The following is a 19,513-nucleotide window of genomic DNA, read 5'->3' on the forward strand; positions in this document are numbered from 1 at the left end:
CAACATGCCTTATTACGATAAAAGGTTTGGGGGACTTTTGCCAAAGTTCCTTTGCAGTGCCTTTTTTTTTTATTTAAAGTCACCTTACATCTCCTTCCTATTCATTAAAACTGGAGATTCCTAACACTCCCTTTTTGTTAGAATAGAAATGCTATAAAAATGGATAGATAAAATTCACCTTTTGAACAAGGCAGTTATTTTACAGCTGCCCAATCTGATATACAGTGCCTAGTCTTGATGTACTCATTAGACAAACAGTTAAAAGCTGCCAAGCTGGTGGATAGATCAAATTCTGCAGGATTTGGGACTAAAGCTACTGAAACGAGGAAAGGCATTAAGAATTCAGCCACTACATTAGGATCTCTATCTGAAACAGAATATTCTGTGTGTTCACAACTACGCATGCAGAGCTCAACTCCAGCTGTGGGAAGAAAGGGAAAAAGAAAGATTTTAATTTAGTTCCAGGTTTGAGCAAAGCAAAAAGCCTTTAGAACCATTATTGTTCAGTTTTAGCCTAAACTAGGAATAGTTTTGTTAGTACCACAAATATTCTTAGCTTATATTAATAAAAACGCTTACATCACTTCTCTAAGCAAAACCAACGCATTTGTGAAAGAACAGTATGGAAATATCTGTACCAAGTGTTTTGCTAGTACAAAAAGAATACTAATTATAAAAATCAATGCAAGTTTCAAAAAGTTGTGAAATTGTTCTGAAAATTGTTTTTAGTAAAGCTTTCAATCATCTACTAACTAGCCTTACCTAAAGGAATACTTTGTATTTGTAATATATTAGAAATGTTAAGCATTTTCATTAAATTAGCATCCATCAGCTGTTGAACAGATATTTAATAGATAAATAAGACACTTCACTTTTTTCCAGGTTGGCACTTGTAAATGAAAAACTGAAGGTTTTGCTCTGTAAAGCAGTTCTTATAATGTGTATTTAAGGGGCAACTCTCTTTCCCATTGCCATGTCTTGAAACATTGCTCGTAGTACAGTTCTAAATCGACGGAGTCTGTTAGGAACCTCTGCCACTCCCAAGTAAGCAATATGCACCCAGCAGGACTTCCCACTTAGTCCAGCAAGAGTGAGCTGGACAGGTATTTTATAGCAACAAAGTACATATAAAACCACACATACTTTCATCCTTCCTTTTTAAATTTCTTTGTAACTTTAATTAAGCCCATCAAGAGTTGGATAACCTCGAAATTGTTTGCTAACAAAAGACTTTTTAGAATAATCACCTTTTCCCAAATTCAGCTTTCCTTTTGCATTTACAACTCTGTATGGCACAGCTGAAATGTGCAATAAAGTGCTGCAGTATTTCCTCGTCTGCTAAAAGTTGCTATCCCTGGCTGTATATTAGTTTTTGTATTGCAAAGAAATCACAAGATTCAAAGCTTTTTAGTTGAAGTGCAAACAAAACAATGAAAGAAAATAGCTTTTGGTCCCCTGATGCAGTGCCTGACAGCTGACTCGGCATAGCACAATGAACAAGACATGCATCGCTTGAGAAGAGACAGAAAATGTCAGTTGGGGCTATTCATATAGTGAATAGGATGTGATAACCTTTAAATACATATAAACAATGTGTCCTCACATACTGTGCTTTGCTGTTCTCTTCAGAAAGATACTGTCCAACAGTTCTACATAAGGTACAAAAAGGAGTATGCCTGCCCACTGAAAGTTGATGGTCTTTTTCAAACACAGAAATAAAGCTTTCTAAGGATTTAGTTCGTTATAATGGCAAGGGGAGGTAGGCAGAACTATGATTATTTATGTGGTTTGGGCACCAGATAAATGTAACTCCAATCTAAATTCACAATGATCTTAAGTTACAAAAGGAAATTCCAATATGTACACACAAACCGATGACACTGCACAGCTTCCTGCTCCCCCCTCCTCCCCCTTAATAGAGGAAAACCAATCCCATAATCTCTAATTGATTTACAAGGTTAATGAGCGAGAAAAATTTCCAGGGAAACATTCTAGATTTGGCCCTGAAACTTTGCCTGGGGTTAGAAAACCATCATTCACGTTATCTGTATCTGGAATATTCACGGTCACTTATAAAGGAACTGTAATACAGTCTGGGTATGTAGCAATCCCCTACTAATGACCATGAAAATCTTTTGTGCTTATCACTGTTTAATAAAGCTGTGACTAATTTAAGAATATCTGCATTATTGTTTTAATCTTTAACTGTATATAGACACCAATTTTGAGAAAAATTTGTATTTTTGTATCTTCAGATAATAGGCTAGTACCTTCTGTGGGATGAGTCCTTCTGACTCCCATCAATCATTTGTTATGCCTGGGGAAGATTACGGTGTGTATTCGTTTCTAGCATAATCATTTGGAAGAGCTACATAAGGTCGGCGATACCAAAGTTTGAGAAAAAAATGTAGTGTTTTAAATACTTGCAGCTAAAAAAAAACTGCAAAGATAGGACTAAGTGACAGTATTTGCTCTGGGAAAAAACAGTAAAGTGATGGATTCACAGAACACAGCACGGAATTTTGGTGCTTAAGAACATAGCATATAAAATTCTGGATATACGCACACGTACTCAAATAAAGCAGCAGTAAGATTAGAAGTAGCTAAAATTAAACCACTAGAACGAAATCAAACAACAGTTGGAGGCTACTGAATCTGTTGATTAATATCGGTTCATTGACTATTTTACACATAAATCCATCAAAGCTAGGGATAACTCACAAGGTGAGCTGATAAACTGCTCGTTACATTTACATTTCTTTTGCATAAATTCAAAGATCTGATGCAAGAACATAGGAATGAAAGAGAAATCTTGGTCATCAAGTCCAATTCCAGACTGATACAGATACTCACATGACATAATATAACATTCACAGATTTTTCAAGGTTCATCACAGAACTAGCCTGTTATTCCCAGTACTCCACCCTGAAAGACTATTCCAGAAACTACCATTCTTATGGTCAGAAATCTCTGCCCTGCTGTTCTCCCAGCCTGATGGTAACTATTTGCCACTATGCCGTCATCATCCTTCTGCTTAAACAGCTCCTTCCCATTCACTGTGTTTACTTCCTCGACACATTTACAGATAGGAAATCACCCTCCATCTGAGCCCCCCGTATGTTATTTTTAAGCAAACCAAGTTCCGCCAGTCTGCTGTGGTACTATAAGCTTTCCACTGCTCAGGTCATTCTAATAACCCACCTTGGGTATTAGACACAAGTCACCCTGCACTCTGGCCGTGAGTTACCGGCTGCCTGCAACTCTTGCAACTCCTGCAACTCCGTAACTCTGAGCACCTTCAAGTAACTGCTTTCTTTCTGCCTATCTTTTTTTTTTTTTTTTTTGAAGAACCAGACAGAAAATATTACCTGTTTCTTACAAAATGTGACATATCTATTCCCATAATGGTGATGACTGATGTTGTACAAATAATTGCTTTTTCAGTTTGGTGGCTAAGCCAAATTATATAAGAAAATTCAAGCAGAAATACTTCCTCCACGAGTTTGTTGCTAAAGCATGGAATAATTTCTTTCCTTCCAAAACAGCAGGAGGAAGTAATCCATGCCATTTTAGCCAGTAAACGAATGTTTACTAACATGACCTGGGTTTAATTCCCTTCCTTGCTTTGACAAGTGTACGTTTTCCCTTTCACCTTGGAAAACAAGAAATTTAAACCACTCTTCAAACAATCTACTTATTTCTGATTGAGGAAAAGACTGACAGTAAATTTTTTCAGCTGAAAAGGAAGTATGACAACATCTTTCTTATTTAAATAAGCTTTTACCAAAGTTGACAATTTTAAGTAACTTAAATTAGGCAATTGAATCCTTACTTGCAGAGGGAGACATGGCATACAATACTTAAGCAGGGCTAAAACTTTAAAATCTACCTCCAACTTTCTTGTCTACAGGATTAAGCAATATAGTCGACATTTAGCCTGATGATTCAAGGGAACCGTATAGATGAACTCTTTCCAACATTTTGGCGATTACACCTTTACTTTAGAAAATTGTCACTGTTTCACAAATCACCAGATGCAGCACTTGCCTTTCCTTTCCTACCCTTGGCCTCTCACTGCCTGGGGCTGCCACCACCTCCTTCTCCTCTTTAGAGCTCAGCTCATCCTCTCTGCTCCCAGGCTGATTGATCGATCACCACTGCGGGACTGGCAGCCTGGTTTTATAGCTGATTTAAGCCACACAGCCTCCAAAAGCATTCCTCCTGCTGTCCCCTGTTCCCTCCCTTCCTATACCAGCACCCCAAATGGTTCTGAAACTAGCCGGGCGAGAGAACCTACAGGGCTCAAAACTAATTTTTCGGAGGGTGAGCTGGCTTTCAGCCTTATTAGCGTGCTGATCCACCTGAGCAGCTGCATGAGCAAGTCCACCAGTGCAGGGCAACTGGCAGGAAAGCCTGGCTGGGCAAGTGCCCCTTCCGTGGTGGTGCACAGACTGGCTCGAATGGTTGTCTTCTCAGTCCCGCCTCTGCTTCACGTTAAAACGAACAAACCAACCAAAGCCGCCTCCTCTTCCCTCTCCAAGGGCAGGAGAGGCAGCAGAGCTCCTGAGCACAGCTGCAAGGGCTATACCACTCCCAGCCATGGCTGTTCAGCCACAGACTAATGGCCAGAACAAGGATCAAACACGCGATGACCTTCCCCTCAGCACATACAGCTATTTGTGTGTTTGTGTACACATAGGTATATACACACTTAATTATATTGTACAGAAATATACACACACATCTAAAGATGGAAATTACACAAATTTAAGTAGTTACCCTAATGTTTTTATTAAGAGTTCAGGTTATAGAAAGATAATAAATTGCCAAGATTTCTATTAAAATAGCACATATTCTGCTCTCCTCAGTCTGCTGTTTTCACAGATTTGAAGATTTAATGGCACCCAATATAACCCCTGATTTTCAATATTCAATGTCCTGTCTTGCTCCTGTTTAAGTCAGTGGGAGTTTTGCTGTTATCTCCAGAGGAACAGGGGTGAGCATGTGGTTAGTATGGCATTTGCACAATATTAAAATAACCTCTCACAATTGGAACACTTTGCCATAGTTAATTAAATATATGAATGACTTGTTTGAACAATCTTCTGTTTGCATTCTGGATCGTAGCCATACAATCTGCTGATGGTGCCAGGGTTATCTCTGCTTCTGCTTAGACTTACTCTGGTTTGTTCTGCTTACTGCGGTTTGTTAAGCATATGTTCTTGCGAGTGTTTCTGACCCCAACCTCGACTTTTTTTTATACTTATATAAACTGAAAGTGACAAGCCATTTGTTTATTGTGGTTCTAAATTAATTAGGATCCTCTAAGGCGTATTTCATACTGTTTGCTGCAGATCCAGTTTGCTGAGCGCTGTAGTAGCACTTTGCACCTTACACACCTCATATTTTAAAGGATCTCAGAATATTTTGTTATGGAAAGTAATGATATTCTAAAAGATGGAGATACAGAAATGCAGAGAGATGAGGTATTAATGCACAGCAATTCAACGACACAACTAAAAACAGAAGCTTGAATGTCTGTATTCATAACTGATGAGTAATTATTACAATGATGATGCCACATGCCTAGTCTCGTGCCTCTAAGCACATCTTCTTGCTAAAGTAGAGATTCTTCCAGATCAATGAGATGTAAAATAGAAGGTACTGAGGTTCCTAGTTTGTTCATTCCTTGATTTCATCCTTGATGATCATTCCTTGATTTCATCCTTGATTTCAAACTCAGCTCATTTGCCACTGTATTAACAAGATCTGTACAAGAGAACACAATACAAGATCTATTTTGCGATGGTTCAATGCGTATGATGCTGAACTCCAATGATTAAACTGTTCACCTTGTTGGACTCTCACACTCAGAAACATAATACTACTGCTCACCTTCAAAAAATTTCAGTTAATGAAGGGAGCTTTAGAGCAGCTGTAGAATTCTATTTTTTTGCAGTTAACTACACAGTCAAGTATAATAAAAAAGTAACTATAAGTAATCATAAAAGCATTCCTATTTACTAGTCCTCAATAAAATAATTTTGCCAATTTGCTGTGATTAACAGCTCCAGGACAACACCAGACAGTAGCAGTGACGTGCAGCAAACCCGTCTAGGAGACGTGAAAATTATGAAAAACCTTGACAGCACCAATATTACCATCAGCTGATGTCTTACTACTCATACCGAGCAATCCAAGTCACTGACACAGTTGCAAATCTAACATTAGCAACAACTGCCACCTCATTGTATAGAACAATTAAAGACTAACTTGTGGAACATATAGAACATCACTTCGAATCAATTCTTCCAAAAGCTTTTCTAAGTCCTAAAGCCATGATGCTGCCATTCTTATGGTGATTCACACAACAGAAATCCTCACGCTTTCAACACCGTACTGGATCTTCTAGAGATACATACTGTACCAGGCACAAAGGAAACACCACTTAAAATACTTAACCAACTTCTTTCATTACCCTTTCTAAGATGATGCCTCTCAGTAGCATTCGCTGTCCTTACAATGTGTACGATACCACTTTCAAAAAGTACGGCAGCATCATTTTGGAAAGTGTAGTGTCCTTGCTTCACCTGTTTGCACAGCTTGTCTCAAAATTCTGACAGGATTAAAGAATGAATCAGACACAGCTACATTCCTGTAAACTATGAGTACCTACTTTTCTAAACTTTTTCCAATTTCATCTCATGTTAATTTACAATCAATTGCAGAATCGCAGTTCTTATTAATCTCTTTTGAAACATCACGGTTTGTTTGCTCTTCTTTTCTTTTACCTCCTGCTACCAACTACTAGGTCACACTGTTACTAAGAACTAGATCATTATATGCATGCAAGCAGGAGATAAATTAAATATAATATAAATGCACATTTTAAATAGGTATTATAAATGAAAAAGTCTGATTAAGTACTAACCATTCACTTTAAAAAAAATTAAAATTATTCTAGTTTTATGCTCACTTTTATTTGCTTTCTTTATACAAGAATGGTCCTATCTCTAGGCTTAAGTTATTTGCTCAATACAGACACAAGGCACAGCACTTCTTCTCCATGGATTAGGCTGCAGTAAGAACGTATTTACATTCTTCCCCTTGAGCTTGACTTACTTGATACCAGTCAAAGACTTGATGCAAACACTGAAATCAGCTCATAAATCAAACGCAAATTCACCAGAAACAAATTTTAAGTTGTATTTTATTATGATAGAGATTCTGTGATAAGGAAGATCCAAAAATGGCTAAGAAATGTGGGAAGGGATTCCTTATCCAGAGAATGTAGCTAGAGAATTATTTTCTAGAAGATAACAGTCTGTCTTCTGTGAATAGCACAAAACCTTTCTCTTTATGAAACCCTTTCTGACATGATCCCTTACAATGCAAACACTCTTACTACTCCCCAATCATCATCAATGCTTACCCCTGAGTAGAGATATGATTTCAACGAGGGAAAAGTAACAGGGATCCATACATTCTACTACAAGTCATGCTATTAATATAGATGATATTGTGGAAGAGAGTTGTAATGTAGAAATATACAGAATACATTGAATTTGGCTTAAAATCTATGCAATATCTAGTACAACCATCACAGGTCTGAGCTTAGCTAAGTCTTCCCAAGGAAACCTCATCCTTTAAAAACAGTTGCCCAAAACTCAGCGTCACGAGATCAGCCAGCTGTCCATGCAGGCCGATATTCCAATGCTTACGCTGAACTGTGCAACTTGCTGAGGAAAAGAAAATATTCGACATGGGAAGCAGAGCATAGAGAAACCCTCCCGGTTTCCAGTAAGCACAGAACTCAAACGTTTTCAAAACAAGAAAAAGCACTTAGAGTGATACAGATACAATGCAGCAACAGAAATTCTTCTCTTGGAAAATACCTATCTGTCCAAAGCAAATTCCCATGGAAAGGATGATGCTGACAAATTTCCATAGGGAAAAATAATTCAGAAAAAAGGCATTTTTGGAAAGTGAAAAGTTTTCTTTTTAGAACTTTTAGGAACATGTGTATTTCTATTTCAGAATTTCTTCATCTCTGTATTTTCAACAACATTTATGGAAAAAAAAGTCATAGAATTAAATGATTTACAGGAATTTAGTTTTGAGCAAAATTTTAGTTACTGTAAATGCTGTTTTGGAATGAAAGAAGTGTAATTAAATCCACAGAAAAAAAACATCTGGTTTTTGGTCTACTTGAACTGTAGATGTTAACTGCATTTTTTTGGCTGTTGCATCTCTTATGCCTATAAAATTGCTCTATTTTTAATCTGTTTTTTTTTTAAATGAAAAAATTATACTAATAAAACAATATCGTTAGGATGTTGGTCCTAATGTCCTTAGCAATAACCTAATGAACAGAAGAGAAACGGTATCTAACAGAGATCCAGACTCCTGCAGTGAAAACTACATGTGGGTACTCTATCTGATTAAGATGCTGCTCCACCAGCCATTTTGGAGAGCAAGCCTCTCCATAATAATTTCAAAATCAGTGTCAAAAGCCATTCATCAAGATTTCTCTTTTAGTTTAGTTACCTATCCTCAACTTTGCGTACACAAATCATCACTATTACTGTCAGAGCAGACATGAGCTTCTGCAGCAATAGCTGGCTTCTTGACAGTGTTTATTTGTTTCCTTTGTTCCAATGACTACCTACACCACAAGTAATAATAGTTGGCCTGTCTTATTTCTATATCGCCTCATTCCGTATGTTCAGTAAGAGCAAATGCCTCCATCTTGCATTTTTTTTCCTCTCTCCAAAAAACCCATCACTGTACCTTGTTCCACACTGAATCAGTGCATTGCTTGTTTGATTCTGAATGCTGCGGACACCTGGAAATGACGACGACTCAGCCTTTGACAAGAGCAAACCAAATTGCTGGTTTAGTTTTGAAGAAATGTGTGCCCAGCCACCCAACTGTGGTGGCATGTAAGCCCCAGCAGGTGAGTGTTAATGACATTTTTCACTACAGTGCAAATTTAAAGTAAGTTGTGAATTGTAACTCTCCTTTTACAAGTTGAAGTTTTTAAGATTCTTACTTCGTAATTTGGTTTCAAAGATCAGAATGCCATTAGTGATGCAGCACTTAGAACTCCGCATTCAATTCAAGTCAAAGAAGAACAATAATAATAGCAGGGAAGGTGCCTGGCTTACATGAGCTTGTGTTTTACAGTTTTTGAAAAATTATGACCAAGTTAGAACGGGTATCAAAACATCCTCTGCCTCGGCAAACTGAACGCAGAAGAGGGAAGACATTAGAAGATGTGTCTTTAGGGTAGGAAGATTTGAAAAAGTAGGGTTTGGGGTTGGGTTTTTTTGGTGGGGTTTTTTTGGGGGTTTGTTTGGGGTTTTTTTTGGTCCAGGCTACATGGACAAAAAAGGAGAAACCCATCCAATAGACTACTTAAAAGAGAATCTCAGCAAAACAGACACTTCTAGATAAGCAAGCGATACTTTTGACTGGCTATATCAATTAAACAGACTTCCAAACTCTTGGGGAAAATCCATTTCTACTGATCTCAGTGAGGAAATACACCAAGTATTTATTTGCTGAGACATAATCTGATTCCTCAGACTTCAAAACCATTTTTTTTAATCAAAACTTTTTTTTTCAGTAATAACAGTCTTTAGTTTCTTATAGTTCTATTAGATTATAATCAGCCAGGCTGAAGTTTTCCGCAATAGGTGAAATTTTGTAGGCTGAATGGCATAAAAAAAACCATCAGCCTTTTCAGAAATGAAGGAAGGACATTAAAAAGTGTTTCATTAACAAAAATAAAACAAATCAAGAAACAAATTTAGAACCCTGTGTTTCAGTGAAGGGAATAACCATGCGTAAAGAAGCTGCCTTTTGAATTCAGATTGAAAATCTTATCAGATTTGGCCAAATTACAAATCTAGTGAAAATATTACTTCAACATACTACTCAGGAAGTTGCTTCACAGCTATGACCTCTGAGGTTTCCATCATCCCTGTGCAGTTTTGATGCCTCTGCAGGTTCTAAAAACACCAACACTACCCAAGCACCATACCCACAAGGGTGAAGTCAGTCTTTCTCTAAAACAAGCAATGCCAGCAGCCAGATCTGAGATTCTGCCTCTCTTCTGTGCTCACTGCCTTCTCAATCTGGGGTTAAGACAGTATGAAGCCCTGAATGAAACCATCTAGTCCGCTTTTTCCAAGAGGCTCATACTTTCCTCGTGTTTCCGTTTGTGCTCCATGACTTACCTCCTGGATTTTAAGACCTTCTCCATGCACAGAAGCTGGCTGCTTCACTTAAGACAGCAGTTTATCAGAATACTCAGTCTCCTGTATTTTCAAAGCACAACTTCTGATGAATGGATTTGGTCTTTCAAAGCTGGATCAACTCTGAAAATCAGATCCAAGCATTTCAAGCCAGGCAGACTAAAAAAAGAAAAGAAATGGGAAACACCAAATTAATGGACAGTTGGGGATAATTTTATTTTAAGTGGATTAACAATACATAGGAACTCCGCATTTCAGCCCTGAACCAAGAAGCTATCTTCTTGCTGTCTACAACCCCCTACCTTACGTCTTCACCGTTCAACTTCTGCAATACCGGAGGTCACTATTCTACCGATTAAGAATCATTGTTATCACACATTGGTTTAATACCAGAAATGGGTTAGAAAAAAATCATCATCAGACAGTTTCTAATTACACTGTAGCAACACAAAGCAGCTTAAATAATATTTCACATCTATTTCTGAACTTCGAGGTTTTCACAATCTTGTAATAATCTTTTCAGCGTTGGTGTGCGTACATGTGCTCGTAACACTACGTCTAAGCTTTTTTAAACCAGTTAATGCTTCATTCCCAGAGAAGACTAGCACAATCTTTACCAGTTTTGAAGCTTAGCTATAACATACACATAAAATACTTGTCTGGCATTCATCTGCTATCTGTCAGCCTCCACTTGTTTTCTAACACAGTTAATTTTCTCCCACTTCATAGAAATACAGAGAAGACAGGCAGAGAGCATGTCTATGCGCTGCGGGAAGATAGAAAAAGAACGAAAGGCTTATTCACAATTATGCCAAGCTTCACTTAAGACAGCAAGTAAGAACCTTGCTCGGAGTCTGATGACAGCATTCTCCTCTACAACAACTTTTAAGTAAAGACAGTTCCAGGGGCCACAGACTTCCAGCACATAAAGATGCCTGGTGTCTGCCAAATGTTGTCTAGGCTGCATCTAATGATTAGTAACAATAGTATTTCTGCTGTTTTCACCGTTAATGAAACTTACTTAGAGTAATATTAGGTGCTTTAGCAGCAGAAGTCTTCCTTCAAGAACCAAAAAGTGCTTGTGTGACCCAGCACCAAGACGTAAGTATTTTCTTTGGAAATAAACTGACCTTCCTGGAGCTGAACAGAAGTACTGATCAGTTACCCAGAACTAAGAGTGATAAAGAAGATTTTACTGTTACCAACTATACTTGGTGGTTTCTGACTACTTTTTTTGCATCTTCCAAACATCAATTGTAATAAAATAGAATTCCAATTTCTTTTCATGCTGCAGCACACTTATTGAGCAGACTCCTACTGTGCTGCGGTGTGAAAATAAGAACAGGTAAGTTCCCTTTCCTTAGGAAGGTAAGCTAAACTGAAAAAAGTCAGCAATTATCAGCAATTTATTAACATTTTCCATCTGTAAATTTCTAGCATGTTAAGAAGCTATTTCTTTTGAAGTAAGTGGTAAGGGCTGTTGAATACTTAATACACCATAAACTTAGAAATCACTGTTCATAAAATAATTTTTTAAAACCAAATTGCTGCCATTTATATAATTGCCATAAAACTCAAACTGTGCCAACTGGAAAGCTGTCTCTAATATCAAGGAGTATTTCCTGAGTCTTAAGATCACTTTGTTATGTTTTTAACTTGTCAAGCTCCTAGATGCCATTGCTTAACGCAAGCTTTCCACAATTAAAAGGGTACAAATTATCTTCTTTAAAAACCACTTGCTCAGAACTCAAATAGCAACTGTTTTGCTCAGTTATTGTCTTTACTGATCTGATAAAAGATTAGCATCCCACAGTACAACGCTTTTCCCTTATTTTATTTACAAACAGTCTACAAGGATGAAACACAAGTGGAGCAGTCACTCACTAAATGCGCACACTGTACATAAAACTTCTGGCAGGCAGTAGTGAAATTGCAGATGGCGGTACCTCCGCCTTTGCTAAACAATGGCAGTAACGTGCAGTAACTGTAGGCACGAATTACTTGTTACAAAGCAGACTGGGAACTCGCTCTCAGGCTTTTGAACTCCAGGTATTCACTGTTTCTGTTTCCTGTTCTCTTCAGCGTAGTGTTCCCTCACTTTGAAGATTCAGGTGGTTGCTAAAGCGTGGGTTACAGAACATCGGTTTCCAACTATTTTCCGTAGCATGTAGCCCCAGCTCCCAGCATGAGCTATGGAAACCTATCAGGAATCCTGACAACGGTTCAGATTCCCCAGCCCAGGCTACACTTACTACTCCTGAAGGCTACGCAAAGCAGTACCGCAAACAATCACAGTCATTACTTCAGGATTTGAGACTGGGACTCACCACTTCTCCAGCTTAAGTACTGGGCACACACACACGTGCCTTTTTTTCCTCCTTTTTTTCACAGGTGTCAGCTACTTCATTAAAGGATTTTAACTGAGTCTTTGTACAGAGCTGAATGTAATACTCAGACCCGTGATGCTTTTGCTTCGTTTATATCCCAAGCAGATAAATTCTTAACCTACTATTTATCATGCCTACTGAGAAAAAAACCCAAATTTTTCTTTTAAAAAAAGGAGATCAAGACAGAAGTTTTTGATATCTTTGAATATTTAAATACAGAATTATCCACTTGTACAGAGGTATTAATTTTGCTTTGCATAAATTTTACACTGCTTGAAAATCCTGTCTCACTATTGATATCCATGTCATAAATGGCTTTCTAAAACTGACAGGGGAAAAAATACGGACATGCGATATTTATACTGAAATATCACCTTACCAAAAAAGCCTATAGAAAAATAGTATAATATGGAAGCGTCGGTGCAAACATACAAATCTTACACAATAGATCTTTTTATCACCAGCAATCAAGAATTTGGCTAGTACTCCAGAGCACAATCATAAGGCATCGCGTTGCCTGCTATTTCTAATGTCAACATGTCACCTGCTGTTGCAAAAGAAGCCGAGAAAACAGCGTATTTTTGGTCATTTACAATTGCACACCTGTTGTCAGAAATAGCGAACTGCCCAGTCTATTTGCAGACTGGCAGGGACCCAGGGCTTGCCTTTTTCCATATCATAATTGATTCCTTTGGCTGACCTCTAGCTATGCCGCTATGCTGTCAGTGCAGCAAGAACGCAGAGCGCCGCTTTTCTTTACTGTTCTTTGAAAAAAAACCCCAACGCTAAAAGTAAAGGTTAATAAATAAATTACCAAATAAGCTTCAAAGTATGCCGTTGTAGGGGGAACAGTAACCAAAATAAAGAAATCCTATAAAATGTAATGTGAACACCTGATGCCAAGCCAGTAGAAAGACAGTATGGTTTTATCAGCCTCCTTATCCTGGTGGTCAGCACCCACTACCGCCCCCGAGACTGCTGCTCTGCAGAAGTCAGAGCAGCTCGACACTTCTACAAACTATAGTAGTTTGCTATTCTAGACAACTCTGTGGAACATATGCCTTCGTGTATTGTATTTTCCTCTTCAGTTAAGCGAAAGGAAAATAAAGGGTATTGTTAGAGAAGGTTTATTTAGCATACGCTACAAAAATAGGTGCTCTAAAATAAGGATTTAAAAAATAAATCAGACTTAGCTGCTCCCCAGAATTGTTTTAAATAGGTGTCTTGTTAGCAGCATCCTCTTTAGAGGCACTTGCAAACGTAAGAGACATGTTGATTTTGCCACATAGGTCCTCCCATTTCAAAACGTGTATCTGCTTGTAGAAAGTTCTGCAGTAAAGGAATAAAATTAGCAGAAGCCAGACTCCCTTTTCTCAATGCTGAAAAATCCTGCTCGAGTAGTTAAGTGTGTGATCTCATCAGCCATGTCACCAGAAACTTCTGAAGTAAAAAGTAAGCACATCACACATTCACATCAGTCTAAATTGTGATACACATAAAAATAATGGGTTTTGTTTGCCTTCTGTTTTTTGAGTCTTTAGCGTTGTCATTTCCCATTTTTCTATATAATTGTAATTACCAGAAACTTTGAGAACACCATAGGATTCTTATACACTGAGGCTGGGCTTTGAAGAACACCCAGAGTATCCTGAGACATGGAACAAAGTGCTGGAAACTGGCAGCAAGTAAGCATTCCTGGAATACCTTAGTGCCATGGTTCTATATCCCACTCAGTATGTCTGGAGATTCATTCAGACATTCACTTCACTATTCCATTTTGAATTTACCAATCCGTTTTTCTTACATATATTTTGAATGCCCTGCAGCCAGTTCCGTGTAAGGGAAATAAATATTTTCATTAAATCAGTATTTCACCTGATCATCATATTCAAAGGTATAAATCAGGAAAAATACTCATAATACTACATCCTAGCAAAAAAAATTAATCTATTTACAATGTAATGTCATTAAATCACTTTCCCAAGAATTGTAGAATTTCCAATAAAACTACGTGTACAAATATTTATTTAAAATAATTATCAGTGATCAAACCCTCAAGCTATTTCACAACCTCAGGTAACACAAGATGGATTAGAGCAGCTACTACATGAAATAGAGCATAAATAGTTAGTTAAATGCTCTTAATACAAATATTCACACCAAAAAAAACTAATGAAAAGTATGATAAAATATTTCTAACCTACACTACAGGAACACCGTTTTTTATTTTCAGCAACAAAAATACATATATGATCCCAGTCTCTATTTTCTTTGGCATAAGCTATCATAAACAGAATTAGAAAATGCTGTAAGAAATCCCAGTATGGTGCCATAAAGGGAAATACGTTGGTTTGCAGCCTAAGCAGTAAAAAGAGAAAACCCTAACCCTACGAATGGTTTGGATCACTCAGTTTAAACCAGGCCCACCGACGCCTGCAGAGCAGAGTACGCATGGGGGGCTTTGGGAGTACTAGGCCAAAGCTCAGCGTAGCTCTGGCTGACACTGCTCTGGTACGTCTCTTTTCTTACCACTGTGATTATAAGCAAAAACGCTCTTAGAACATAAAGTATCAGACTCTACAGCAGTTCACCCACATCCTTGGGCTGAATTGTAGAGAATGTTGTTGCTAAGGCCAAGATAAAACGAACAGACACATGGTTACCCATTCAAACCTCTGCTGTGTCAGATTTCACTTTATTTGCTCCTGATAAAGGACACAATCTCAACGCTTTACGTGGATCAGTGTGCACCAATATTTGTGCAAGTAATTCTACCAAGACAAGCCAACAGTTCAAACCTATAAATATTTATTTCTCACCTCACTGTCTTTCTATTTATTCTTTTGGTGTTACCATGAGGGAAGCTTCAACACTCGTTTTCACTGCCTTTGCCTGAGCATGCTGTAATCATCACGCTGCACCAAGGTTGAAAGAGCATCACAATGTAACTCGGAAAAGGCTTCTAAGGATAATAAATGTCTTTTCATTGACTTGAATAGCCTAAGCCTTAAGTGTATAACAAGCACATTCCTCTCTCTCAACTACTGCCCTTAGCAGCTGATCATTCCTGGAATAAAGCCTATAGAAGAAATTTTTCGTAAGTGGTTTGGGACAGATTTTAAAGACAGTGAGATCATTCAGCACCTTTAAAACATTCCTTGGTCCTGGACAAGATAAACTGAAATCTAATTGCTCCTAAACTGTTTATGCAACATCCAAGACTGCATACTGCAAATTCGAGCTAGTTGTTAGCATGGGTCATAAAGAAAAATTATTGTCAGCGAATTATCCTTTGCTCAAAACACAAAGATTAACTGTTCGTGCTCTGCTGTTTGAGGAAAATTACTTCAATTGTCAGTGAAATAGATTAAAAAAAAGAAACTACTACCTGTAATGAATGTCCATGTATACACATACTGGTGCGTTGGGCATGCCTTTTCCTTGAGCGATAGGAACCAATCTTAGTAACTTTTGTATTAATAGACCTTTGAATGCTAAGAAGGGGTGAAAAATACAGTAATTTCTTCTTGAACTATTATAAAACTAACTGTTACTGCACAGCGTCCAGGGAATGTCTTTACCAAAGGTGAAGTATTGACATAAAAGTCAGATACTGCAAAAGAATGTTTCTTTTTGTCTGATCATCCATAGCCTCATTAATCTTATATTCCACTCTTCTTTACAGAGGTAATATTAAAAATATGAAACTGGCACTGGGTGTGGAAATCCTACTGAAGAACACGGCAAAGGAGAAAAACATACTAACAGAGAAACAGAAGAAAATAAATACAAACACTGCCTTTGGAGCAAATATCTCTGTAATGGTTATATAAATGTAGGGCAACATTTTTGGACATGATGAATTCTGCCATCTTTTCACCCTAATGCACTTATCATAGTTAAAAGGTACAAACCCTGTTCTAAGTGCACTGATTCTTTTAGAAAGAAGGAGCAAGCCATGCCAATAACAACATCTGCTTAATAGAAAGATCTAAGCTGAAGTTTGAGTATTTATTGCATGGAAAAAAGCATCATTTTGAAAATGTTTTCAGCTTTTAACCGGCAGTTTTTTCTTTTCAGTGTTGAACTCCTTTTATTTTGTCATTTTAAAGGGCTCCAAATGGTTGCTGTTCTATTATGACTCACAAGGGAAAAGTGCATATTTGAATTATGAAGCACAGTGATTCTCCGGAGAACTGTACGTGTATTACAGGAGGGTTTTTTCACTGACTGATTGAAATCTATTGTTTCTGAGCTGCTGATTACAGGAGATGTCAATTTACAGACCCGCTAAAAGGTTTGCCACAAAATTATACATTGAGTTTGAAATAAGCCCACACTAAGTACTTTTATAAATTAGCATCAATATAATATTACAGACGGGTTATATTGACACTGAAAATTGTTTTTGTGAAGACTTAAAGAAAAAAGTCTAGTGACTGCGTCAAGCTAAAAGGAAACAATTCCATTTCTTGAGGAAATGAGGAATTGAATTATTCCCTCGTTCCTACAATCTGATCTTGACCTGTGCAACTGAAGCCCTTTGTACTGAGAAGTAGTTTCAATACAGAAGGCAAAAACATTCACCGTATGTGCATTTCTTCTCTCAGAGTACAATCAAGATTGCAGCTTACATTATACATTAAAATTCATGTAGCCTCACTCAATAACCTGGAAAAAGAAAAATATGCATAATATATATAAGTAAATTGATACCCTATTTTGTAGGGTAATGTGGTAGGTAAATTTGGCTAATATCTTCTGTATCATCAAATACAGTTTTCAACTTAGAGTTTAGCCAGAAATACAAATAAGTCACATTAAAAAAAACCTTTTAACTTTATCAAATCACAGAAAAATGTACTGACACTATGTCTTCCCATGCGACCGGTTTATAAAAAAATCTTTGGGTCTGTCTGGTTTTCAGAATCTTATTAATTTAAATGATCTCATCCTCACTAGGCAAATGAATGTGGTTGATGCTTTTAGCAACAAATACCGTGCACACAGTATTCACCTGGTCGTACATGCAGGAGATTGGCAGCAGGTAAAAACTCAAGACTAAAATGCCTTGTGACGACTTTTCACATTTTGATAAAACGTTCTGATACGGCACTGTTAGAAAAGAAAACAGTGACATAATTCTCTCAGTGCTTTAGCTCATGGAGTTTAAATGATCCTCTTGTTCAGCTTAGATAATGCAAACTGGAAGAGGTCAACTGGACAAAACAAGAAAAAAACTGTAGACTTGACAGAGAATAAGGGATGACATTCCCCGATTTCAAGAAAAAACGGAATGTTCAAACCGTCCTTCGACTCACGTATTTACCAGTTTAATTGAATAAAACGAGGGCGAAAGAATGGTGAATGATAGCTCAGGCAATTGGTGATGGATAAACCTGCCCTTCATCTGCGGAAGTTACCTTTCAATAAAGAAGGTAGCGCAGTTTCTTGTAGACTTCTAAAGAAAACACAGAACTTAAAGAACTCTAAGTTTAAGTTACACTGTACGTTAGATAAGAAATAGAAAAGCATGTGAAATGCCAAGTTCACAAAGAAATATTTGTATTTAAGCTATCAAATGAGAGGTGGTATTTTATGACTAATTAACTTCTCTGACTAAAGCTGGTATATCAGAGAGCAAAAGAAAACACTATTTATCGCTACAGCACTATATGAGCCATCTTTGATGCCAGTGTGTGTAGCTGGCAATGCTACTCCCTGGGCTCACTGGAGTATCTCTACACCACACTCACCATTTCATCTTCTGAGGTGACTCTGCTCTGGTAAGACCCCACTGAGAGTACCGCATCCAGCTCTGGATTCCTCAGCACAGGAAAGACATAGAAGTGTTGGAACAGGTTCAGAGGAGGGCCACAAAAATGTCCTCCTATGAGGACAGGCTGAGAGAGTTGGGGTTGTTCAGTCTGGAGAAGGGAAGGCTCCAGAGAGATCTTATTGCGGCCTTTCAGTACTTAAAGGGGGTTTATAAGAAAGATGGGAACAAACTTTTTAGCAGGGCCTGTTGTGATGGGACAGGGGTTAATGGTTTTAAACTATTAGGGGGCAGATTTAGACTAGATATAAGGAAGAAATTTTTCACTATGAGGGTGCTGACACACTGGCACAGGTAGCCCAGAGAGGGATAGATGCCCCATCCCTGGAAACATTCAAGGTCAGGTTGGAGGGGGCTCTGAGCAACCTCATCTAGTTGAAGATGTCCCTGCTTATTGCCAGTGGGTTGGACTAGATGACCTTTAAAGATCCCTTCCAACCCAAACTATTCTATGATTCTAGATATATGTGTAAATTTTCCAATTTTAGGGATTATTTTATAATGGTAAACAAACTTATTCCAGAGCTGGAGGTTGACTACTATTCAAACACAATGTAGGAAACATTCCTTTTATTTGCTATAGTAATTCGAGGTCTGATTAAAAAAAAAAAAATCAAAGACATCATTGTAATGGCACAGCAGATGCAACTGTCTTTCGTGTACGAAGTAAGCATTTTGTTTAGTTTAAGTTATCTTGATTACTATACTGGTACCGCTGCTTGTTTTCAAATTACAGAATACCATAGCTGGAAATTCATGAATTTCAAAACATTTATGGTTTCCTAAGCTTAGGCACAGCTTTTGAATTTTACATCCAACTGTTTTCAAGGATTATTCTGTATTACATCTTCTGCATAACAAATTTAGCTAACATCCTTGCACTTCTTTGCTTTCTCTTGATCATGTTGTAAAATAACCACAGTAGTTTAAATAGAACTCTGGGAATAAATACATAAGATTTCCAGCCACCATCTGAGATAAATATTTGCATAATGTTTAGTTAAATCCCTACTAGAACAGACTAGGACCT

At 37.6% G+C, this 19,513-nt stretch overlaps 1 protein-coding gene across 1 annotated transcript in view; it reads right to left on the reverse strand.

Moving 5' to 3' along the window:
• The window catches only part of TENM2 (teneurin transmembrane protein 2), a 1,449,326-nt gene that overhangs the window by 1,391,923 nt on the left and 37,890 nt on the right, over positions 1-19,513 (reverse strand). Inside the window, exon 2 of the mRNA XM_074604292.1 lies at positions 10,243-10,419. The gene's annotated coding sequence lies outside the window, so the exon portion shown is untranslated. The remainder of the gene's footprint in view (positions 1-10,242; positions 10,420-19,513) is intronic.

Source organism: Larus michahellis, chromosome 11 (genome assembly GCF_964199755.1).
Source record: "Larus michahellis chromosome 11, bLarMic1.1, whole genome shotgun sequence".
Classification (NCBI taxonomy): Eukaryota; Metazoa; Chordata; class Aves; order Charadriiformes; family Laridae; genus Larus; species Larus michahellis.